The following is a 9,674-nucleotide window of genomic DNA, read 5'->3' as shown; positions in this document are numbered from 1 at the left end:
CATTTTATTTTTTCTGATCAAAATTGCTAAAATTTCTCACAATTTAGAAAGATAAATGGTTGTCACAGGGTGGCTGGCGGCTTCTAATAATTACAAGTCAGTGTTGTTAAATAGAGTTCTTTATTTATATTTCATACAAACACACGCGTTCTCTTTGATGGCACTCAACATTGACCTAAACAGCTTAATGGGACCTGTAATATGAATCAAAGTTAGATATATACATAATATACTTTGCTCATACTTTCACATTTTCCCGTACATTTACTTAGTTGTAATTTTCTAAATTTTTCCTACTCACTATATACACTTGACTACATTTCAAGACTTTACAGTACATGTACGTTCACATGTGGACTTGGTATAGTACTTGTAGAGAATAACTTAACTTTGAAACGAATACTATACGCCACACTTTGTACATACAACACTATGTCTATATTATACATATGCTCATACACTTATAATTTTACTTATAATATATATACATTACATGAGCGAATGCTACTTTAAATCTGACTTACGAATGAAAACAAAGTTCTGTGGCCATTTCAGGAATAGAACCGGCCATAAACCAAATAACCAATAATAGTAAATAAACTAAACTTACTCAGAAAAGGTATACCTCTGGTCAATTAAGATGATATATACATATAGGGAAAATCTTGAGCTGTCTTAACCACGAATGCTCTGGTCAATTGCTACGCTCAATTTGATTTCTCAAAGCATGAGATTTTGAATCGCCTGGTAAAACCTGCTAAACAAGCTTAAAAGTATGGAGAACATATTGGGCAATAAATATTAGATATATAGTATACTAATAAAAATACAATGTATATGGAAACAATTATGGACATGAATTGCGACAATGGTGATAGATGATCTCCTTCTCTGCAATCTAATTTTTGTATTGAGGGCCAAAATTTGAAAAATTGCAGGTAGTTCTGAATGAAAATCTCTGAAATGGTTTGAAAGGCTTTCTCAAAGTCAATAAATAACAGTAAGCCTACATTTTCCTCCTCTGTGTAATGCATAATATAAATCAAATATATATTTTTTCCTATATACCTATTCGAAATAAAGTCTGATTGATCACTAATGATGTTTATCTAGATATATTTTTATTCTCTTAGCAAAAGTATCTGATGCAATTTTGTAAAAAAAGTATTTAAAACCGTAATTGGGCATCAAATCATGTCATTGAGTGATAGAGAGAAGTTTATTCTTGTATGCATAGTTAGGTGATCTGATAACAACATGTTCAAGGTTTTTCCAAAAGACTTTAAAAAACCATCCGGTGATTAATCTGACTTCAATTTGCTAAGAGTGATTGAAATCTCTTGTAAGGTCAAAAAACTTCCAATTTTTCAGCTTCTGCATGTGTTAAATTTAATTTTTAATATCATCAAAATCAAGATCAGAATCAAATTTTTTTCAAGTTTTGACTTAGAGCAGATTTGATATACAATTTCTCATAAAATTCTCTGTTCCCTCTAAAACTTCTGCTTGATCATGGATTATCTCTCCTGTGTCTAATTCTAAAATAGGTTTTACTTTACTAGTATATTTCCTAGATTCTAGAGAACAGAAATAATTTATGGTTTTTTCCTCCTTCTTCTACCCACCATGTCCCGCTTCTTATACAGTGTACATATACCTTGATTTTTTTTTCTTATGTTTCCAAAGTGTTGTTTTCTAATTCCAAAAGACTAAACTCTGTAATATTTCCTTCCAAATCCTTTATTTGCTCTATAAATTTCTTTTCTGTGTTGTCGTTTTCCTTTTTTAAAAATGAATATGTACCCCCCCCCCTAATTTCCATTAATAGAGTCTATACACTTTTTATCATAAACTGGTACTCCATTTTGCATTTTAACCTTATGGTTAACCTCTTTAATACACTCAACGTGCTCTGTATCTATGAATAAATTATAGAAATCTCGCCATTTTAAAATTAATAAAATGTAAACACCAAAGAAATCATGGAGTGAACTGATCTTTAGCGAAATTCAATGTTACATTTATTTAAGCACGACAATATTGATTTTGAGATTAAAAAAATCAATTCTGTTTAAAGATTTTTTTCCGTATGCCATGAGTATCTTCTAGCTTTTTTATGTAGTCGTCTAAAGGGATCTATATGTAGTCATTTCCCTCCATGCTTTTCAGTCATTTAAATCTAATCTTTGGATTGTTTACATGCTTGCTATAATAATCTAACTCGGTAACAAATAATGGGTTAAAAAAAATGATCACCGCACAAAAGTCTCACCTCATTCTCATCTTCTAATGAAAAATTAAGTGTTTTAAACTGTATAAATATTTAAGCGTTTTGAAGTAATAAAATAAGTCATAAAAAATCTCATCTCTACGTTTCGCAAGATCACCAAAGCCTTGACAATGAATTGATAATATTTTAACGTCCATTAAAACAAAATATCCGTGTAGAATATTGACTCCCACTAGACTCCATGCTGTAAGATTTGGGTATATGACTCTTATTCTGAAAAAAAATGTTAAGAGAAGGAAGAAAATTAAGGAACAAAAGAAAAAGATAACATGAAGAGAACATATAACAATTATCTAATTAGTTGCTTGCACTGGCAATTTAAACAAACCAATCACCAAATCATGTTGTGGGTGTCGTATCTGTATTCTGATGTTCATGTCAAAACATGGCTGACACAAGATAATTCCTGAATCTCCGCTCCCGAAACGGGCATTTCTGCACTAGACTGGGATGGCTGAATAATTATAAGGAACTTCCTGTATTTACCAGATTCTTTAAAATTTAGTGCGTGCTGAATTTTTTGTCGCACCCAAGTATATCATAATAAAAATGAAGGAGACGTCAGTTCAGGTAAAATCTGTAAAGCGAAATACATTGAACCTTAAACAAAGCTGAGGGACAGTATAGAGAAGAAAAATATGGCGGACAAAGATTACTCTCTTCCTTCTATTAATCGTGTTCAGCTTTAAGGTAATTATATACAAAACCTGTGCGTCGAACACCTAGAATTTCCGAAAAGAGAGTGGTCTCACTCCTACTCGTATCTAAGATCATTTTTTTCTTCAACGTCATCACAAATGTTAAAAAACATAACATTTTTGCTCCCCACTTCACCATTTAAGTAAAATACAGTCTTGAACCGAGAGTTTTCGAGCAGGTCGACATCCTTTAAGAGTTTGCTATTTAAGTAGGTGACATCGTCACTGAGGCGAATCAAAGAGTTCTTTTTCTTTTTGGTTAAGCTAATGCTGATTTCATTATTTCTTCGTAGAGTATTTTTCTATTTCGGATTTCTGTCTCTCAATAGTTTCGTGTAGTATTCTCAATTCTTCTTCATAAATGTCCTCCATTTCTTTTTGTGTTCTGAGATTCTCTTACAATGGCATTGGCAATTGTTTTCAATTCATCATTTTCGTTTGTAAGACTTATTATTTTTATTGTATATTAGGGGAACAGGATTTTAATTCTACAAGTGGTAATCCAACTTTAACCACATCTCAATTTCTAATGAGGAAATTCTTCAAAATTATGTCAGTTTTATATATTTTTAATATTCCCAACAATCAACATGAATTTGAATTACTATACCTATACTGGATTCCTAAACGTTTGCCCGATTATGACTGTTTACTCCTCCATGGCACCTGATCCCACCTCTGATGTTTTAGAGGTCCGTGTTTGCTCTGTTCCCGATTTGTATTGTTTCAATGGACTTTTGAGCTTGGATACTGTTCGTTATCTCTATATTTCATTTCACTCTTTTCTTAATGAACTTTAGATCCGCAATTATGTTTTTCAAGACCTCGTCTCAGATTGTTTTATACCAATCTTTTATCACTAACACCAACAAAAGCAGATGCACTTTGGCATTATACCTATTTATTTTGATTCCTGACCACTTTGAATAAAAAGTTTAATTATAAAAAGTTTAAAATACTAGCAAGATATCTCTATGTACTGTTCTATACACGATGATGAACTCTGTAATCGTCACAACACTACACGAACATATCCATATGTCCAACAAACAGTAAACAACAATAATAACATACTGCAATATAGCTTTAGCATAGTTCTAAAGTTGTAACATCCTTTTTAGAATTGAAAGTTGGCACTATACCACACTGCCACATTTTTACTGAGTTGTCTATACCAACCTCTGCTGTACACCCGTCCTTACCGGAACTCCATAAGTCGCATTTCTCATCAGTCAATACATTCCTCAATGTCCCAGAAAAATTCATAATTGTAAAGGGGCTCCTTTAATTTAAAATAAACTGAAATCTACGCTTTAAACTCAGTATGGAATCAATTCATGTATTCTTAACATCATATTAGATCAAGATGATGCAACTAAATACATTATTTGCTCCATTTAAATTAGCAGCAATGATTTCCGGTCATCAATACTTTGTTGTCTCCGAAAATTTATCCTGGGGAAGAATAACAGATACAACTTGTTGAAGATGAAAATGTCGAACTAAGTATTTTCATCTTTATAATATATAATTTGTGTGTACTGAAATAAAGACAAAATTGTCTTTTGAAAGTAGAATCTGTTATTTTTTATTCTAACTAGATCTTCCATGTTTACAAATGCACACCCATGTCAAGAGGCGTTGTCGAATACAAGGTGATGGATATAAAGAAAAAAAATATCTAAAGAGGGATATCCACCGGATAAAGGGGTAAACGTGATTAAAAAAAATCATTGATTTCATATACTGGTATGTCCTTAGTGAAAAGTGAAAACAATTTCTACCGTCGGTATTGCACTGAATTGGGTAGTGCTTTCAAACAATAATCGTTCAAGATGTAAAATTACTCTAGCATTATGTACATGAACGTGTTAAACGTTGTATTATTATACTTTTTTTGTTATTCCTATTCAAAAATTTTGTTATTCTAAACCGTATCATTCCTTTTCGATAAAATGTGATTCCTATTCAAAAAGTTGTTATTCTTATGCGAAAAAATGTGACTTCTATTCGATAAATTATCATTCTTATTCGATAAGTTGTTATTCTAATTCGAAAACATGTAAATCCTATTCGATAATTTGTTATTCCTCTTTGAAATCATGTGATTCCTATTCGACAATTTTGTCATTCTTATTCGATAATTAAAAGATTTATATTCGATAAACATATTATTCCTATTGAAAAAACATATTATTCCTATTCGAAAACATACAATTTCTATGCGATATTCTTGTAATTCGAATATGAATGACATGTTATCGAATAGGAAACACATGTTTTCCAATATGAATGATATGTTTTTGAATAGGGTGAGTTAACCATGCATCGGACACATACCTTGCTTCGGACAACTTTAAGCAATAAACTTTCATTGAACCTGAGTCTCCCCGTGTTTTTACTTGTTTCTGTCTAAAAGGTGAAGATTTAAACTTTTTAATGATGCCGATTTTTATTTCCATGTTGTGATAAAAAATACCACAAGAATGGCCTTGAAATTACGTCATATTTTGCATCATCAAAAGGGAGTAACCAAAATTTTACGATTTTGCAATTTTTAGAGTTGTCGCTCTTATAAATAGACTTCAACGGAACGAGTCGAACCTAGGTAAAATTTGTCAATGATTGATAATTTTACAGAAAATTTTCGAAAATTTTACTTCAATGTTTGTATAATAGTTTTTAGAGTTGTTTTTTACTAGTATGTTTATTTCTCCGTACATCGGACACAAATTAACCATGCATCGGACACTTTCCGATGCATGGGTAATCACTTCCATTTTAATATAAAACCCAAGTGATAGCTGTTTTTTACGGAAATACAAAATAAAAACTCTAAATTTTAAGTGAAAATACGAAAAAAATCGGGTTTTAATGATATTTTCTCAATAAAGAGCATACGATTGTGTCAAAAATTTATATTTTAACCACATACTACATGTTAAGTTACATTTTGATAATATTCAGTCGGTAGCAATATCGCTAGAACTTGTTGAAGTGCGAGGGTGTCCGATGCATGGTGAATTCACATTAGGAATCAAATTTCTTCCAGTAGGAATAACAATTCATCGAATAGAAATGACAAATCATGGACTAGGAATCTCATTTTTTCGAATAGGAATGATATGTTTTTGATATGTTTTAGAATAACAATAATAAATTCTTTGAATAATAACAAAAAAAAGTATAATAATGCAACGTTTTACACGCCATAATGAACCACAGAAAACTGATTGATTCAACTGAATAGACCGACAAATGTGTTCTCAAGTCAGAATAATAATTATTCGAATTCAGATACAAAAGATATGCATGATATCACTGTATTGATTGATCCACGGAACATATCTTCTTTATCTCTTTATATATATATACATATGTAACGGGAAACCTGTACGTTTCCATGTTAATCCAGATTCAGTGATTTACAGAGAGAAACGCATTTTTAAAGGTTAACAAAGGTTTATTAAATGAAATAAATAAATAAATAAGTTACAATTAACAATATTACAAGTCTAGGGGATGGTGGATACCTACTCGCAGCTTGTCTCAGTCTAGCACTGATCTAATCTGGCCGTTGCGAACGTCACGGTGGTCAGGCCGTTAACAGACGTCCAGACGTTGTCCCGAACGGCCTGACACACGCGCAAAGTCGGCAACGAACCCGACATTAAATGTAGTATAATAATAATATAATAATAGTATAATGTTACACAACACAATATTACAATAATTATTCATTTTAATACGTGACTAGATACATTGTAATAAATAACAAAGATTTAATAACATATATAGATACTATAATTAAATCATCCACCATTACACTCTCCCCTTCTTAAGACCTAATGTATGCGACACATACATTAGTCAAGTACATAAGTATAAAGATAGTAATTTTTTATAACAGCTATAAGCATTCATTGCAATACATAACAATATGTAACAACATCATATTTGGCAACAAAGAATATTCGATATTCAATTAACAGTCCATATTATACATAATATAAAACATGTACATGTATCATTATAATACAAAGGATTTGAAATTATTTCATTACAATTACAGTTTACAAAACAAATCTGCAAGTTACAGATCACCAGATACAGTCTCTAAATCACAAGCACAGATGAAAGGATGATGGAAAGAAACAATACCTCACAGTTCAGGAAACAAAAGATTAACAGCTTTGAGGTCCGCCAGTTCCTTCCGCAGGCGCAGGTTCTCGGCCTCCAGTTTGCGTCTTTTCTCCCTTTCCACGAGAAGTTCAGAGGAAGTAGTCTTCAAACACGCAAGTTTTTCCTCGGCCGTTTTCCTCTTGAGATTGATAGAGTTGAAAAGGCTGTCTAACCAATGAATGTAAGCTAGGATTTCTTCTTGCGTCTCAGGGACGTCAGGAAGAGAAAAAGGAGGGAAATCCTGGCACCTGGTCTGGGTAGAAACATGGAGAGGTCGCAGAATCGAGGACACTGGTCGAGAGAGGTACTCCTGAACTGTGAGGGTCTTCTTGGTAGGTGGTTCCAACACATCAGAAACGGAAAGGGGAACCTCATCAGGCACCACAGGAGAGGAGGATAAGGCCACAGGCACAGATGTAGAAGTCAACGGCACTGGAGGAAGAGCATCCTTAGCCACAGGTGGTCTGGTCCTGCCGTAGAATGTGTAACTTCCAGGATGAATGAAAGATGCATTGGGTCTTGATGTTTTCTGACTCTTGGAAAGAATACTTTCCACAAATCCTTTGCTGGTCCCATGGACGCGAAGTAGATGAACTTTCATATCATACCGTCTACGGCAGGCGACCTTGCAGTTGACTACTGGGCATGAATAGGATATGACCTCTGGGAGATGCTTCTCCATCCAGTGTCGTTGAAATTTGGCCTTTGTATTGAAAGTCTGCTGGAGGACATCCATCCACAGGACAAGTCATGTCAGATGAGAAAAAGAACTCAATGTTCTTTGATGTCTCAGAACTTAGAGGTGCAAAGACAGGGGCGTCTTCTAAGAAGTCCATTTCTTTATCATCCACCAGGAGATCTAAAGTAAAATCTTCAAAGTCCATCCTTTAAAATAAAATAAAAAGAAATACTATAAACTATTTATAACACAGACATACCCCCCCCCCCTCCCTTCTTAAAAAAATGCTTATTTATGGGGAAAATCTGGACGGGGGTTTTACAAGTCTTCCTGCTCTTGTGAAACACTGCGTTTCTATCATGTCTTCAACACTGTCATCAGATACAGAGTTTTTGTCCGAATACAACTGAGAATATTCACTCTGAGATTCTGTTTCATTTATTTTGAACAATTTAAGATGATCAATATGAACAATTTTGAGTTTAGAACTTTTACAGTCTCTTATTTCAACTGTAATATCAGATAGTTTCCTTACAATTTCGTAAGGACCCGTCCATCCTAAGCCTAATTTTTGTTTTCCAGTTGGTGGATACCAACGTAGTACCAAAGTACCTACTTCAAATTGTCTAGGTTTCGTTTTCATGTCATAATAGTGTTTTTGTTTTTGAAAACTACATTGTAGGTTGTCATGTGCAAACTCAAAAGCTAATTGCATAGCTTTTTCTATCCAGTCTACATACAGAACAGGGCACGGGGATCTATGTATATCTAATGGTGATCCCACCATAATATCAATAGGAACTGAAATTTCCCTTCCTAACATTATTCTGTTTGGGGTACACTTTGTGCTCTCTTGTACAGATGCTCTATATGCCATTGTTAAATATGGGAGATGATCATCCCAATCATTTTGATTTTCATTGACAAACATAGATAACATTTGCTGTAAAGTTCTATTAAATCTTTCTATCATGCCGTCAGATTGGGGTCTGTACGGTGTAGTACGGGACTTATCAATTTCTAAAAGCTGACATAATTTTGAAAATAAGTTGGATTCGAATTCGCGTCCCTGATCTGTATGGATACGCAGAGGTGTACCAAATCGGCAAATGAACTCGGTTACTAATTTGTCAGCTACAGATTGAGCTGTGTGTACAGGCAATGCATATGCCTCGGTCCATTTGCTGAAATAGTCACCAACGACCATTATGTACTGATTTCCATTTTCCGTAATAGGTAGAGGACCCATGATGTCAATGGCAATAGCATCTAAAGGCGCTGAAACATCTACACGTTTCATTGGAGATTTTCCCACCCCCGGGCCTGGTTTCCGTTTCTGGCAAAACATACAGTTTTGGCACCATCTACGAATATCCGTGGACATACCAGGCCAGTAAAATCGCGATCGAATTTTCTTTAGGGTTTTCTCGCGGCCCAGATGACCAGCAAGTCTACTGTTGTGCAACTGAATCATGATTTCTTTTCTAATTGACTTCGGAACAACTAATTGCAAAGTAATGGACCTGTCCTCATTCTCCCATTTTCGGTAAAGGATATTATTTTTAACCTCAAGTACCGACCATTGCTTTAACAGAAAATCAAGTTCTTTGTCTGAAGTTGCTAATGTAGGACGTTCATTTGACGCAAGCAAGAAATCTCTTACTGTTTTTATTGTATCATCCTCTGACTGTAAACGTTCAATATCTACATCAATACCTAACCAATTTGAACTTAACAATGTTTGATCATTTTTATTTTTCTGGTTTTGTTTATTTGTGACTGCTGATACTGTTTGGTTGGTTTCGATACAGGCATTGTTTTGCCT

This window comes from Saccostrea echinata, unplaced genomic scaffold, assembly GCF_033153115.1.
Source record: "Saccostrea echinata isolate AGI-Se365-2 ecotype Australia unplaced genomic scaffold, CSIRO_AGI_Sech_v1 ptg000029l, whole genome shotgun sequence".
Lineage (NCBI taxonomy): Eukaryota > Metazoa > Mollusca > Bivalvia > Ostreida > Ostreidae > Saccostrea > Saccostrea echinata.
Note: the sequence above shows the minus strand (reverse complement) of the source record.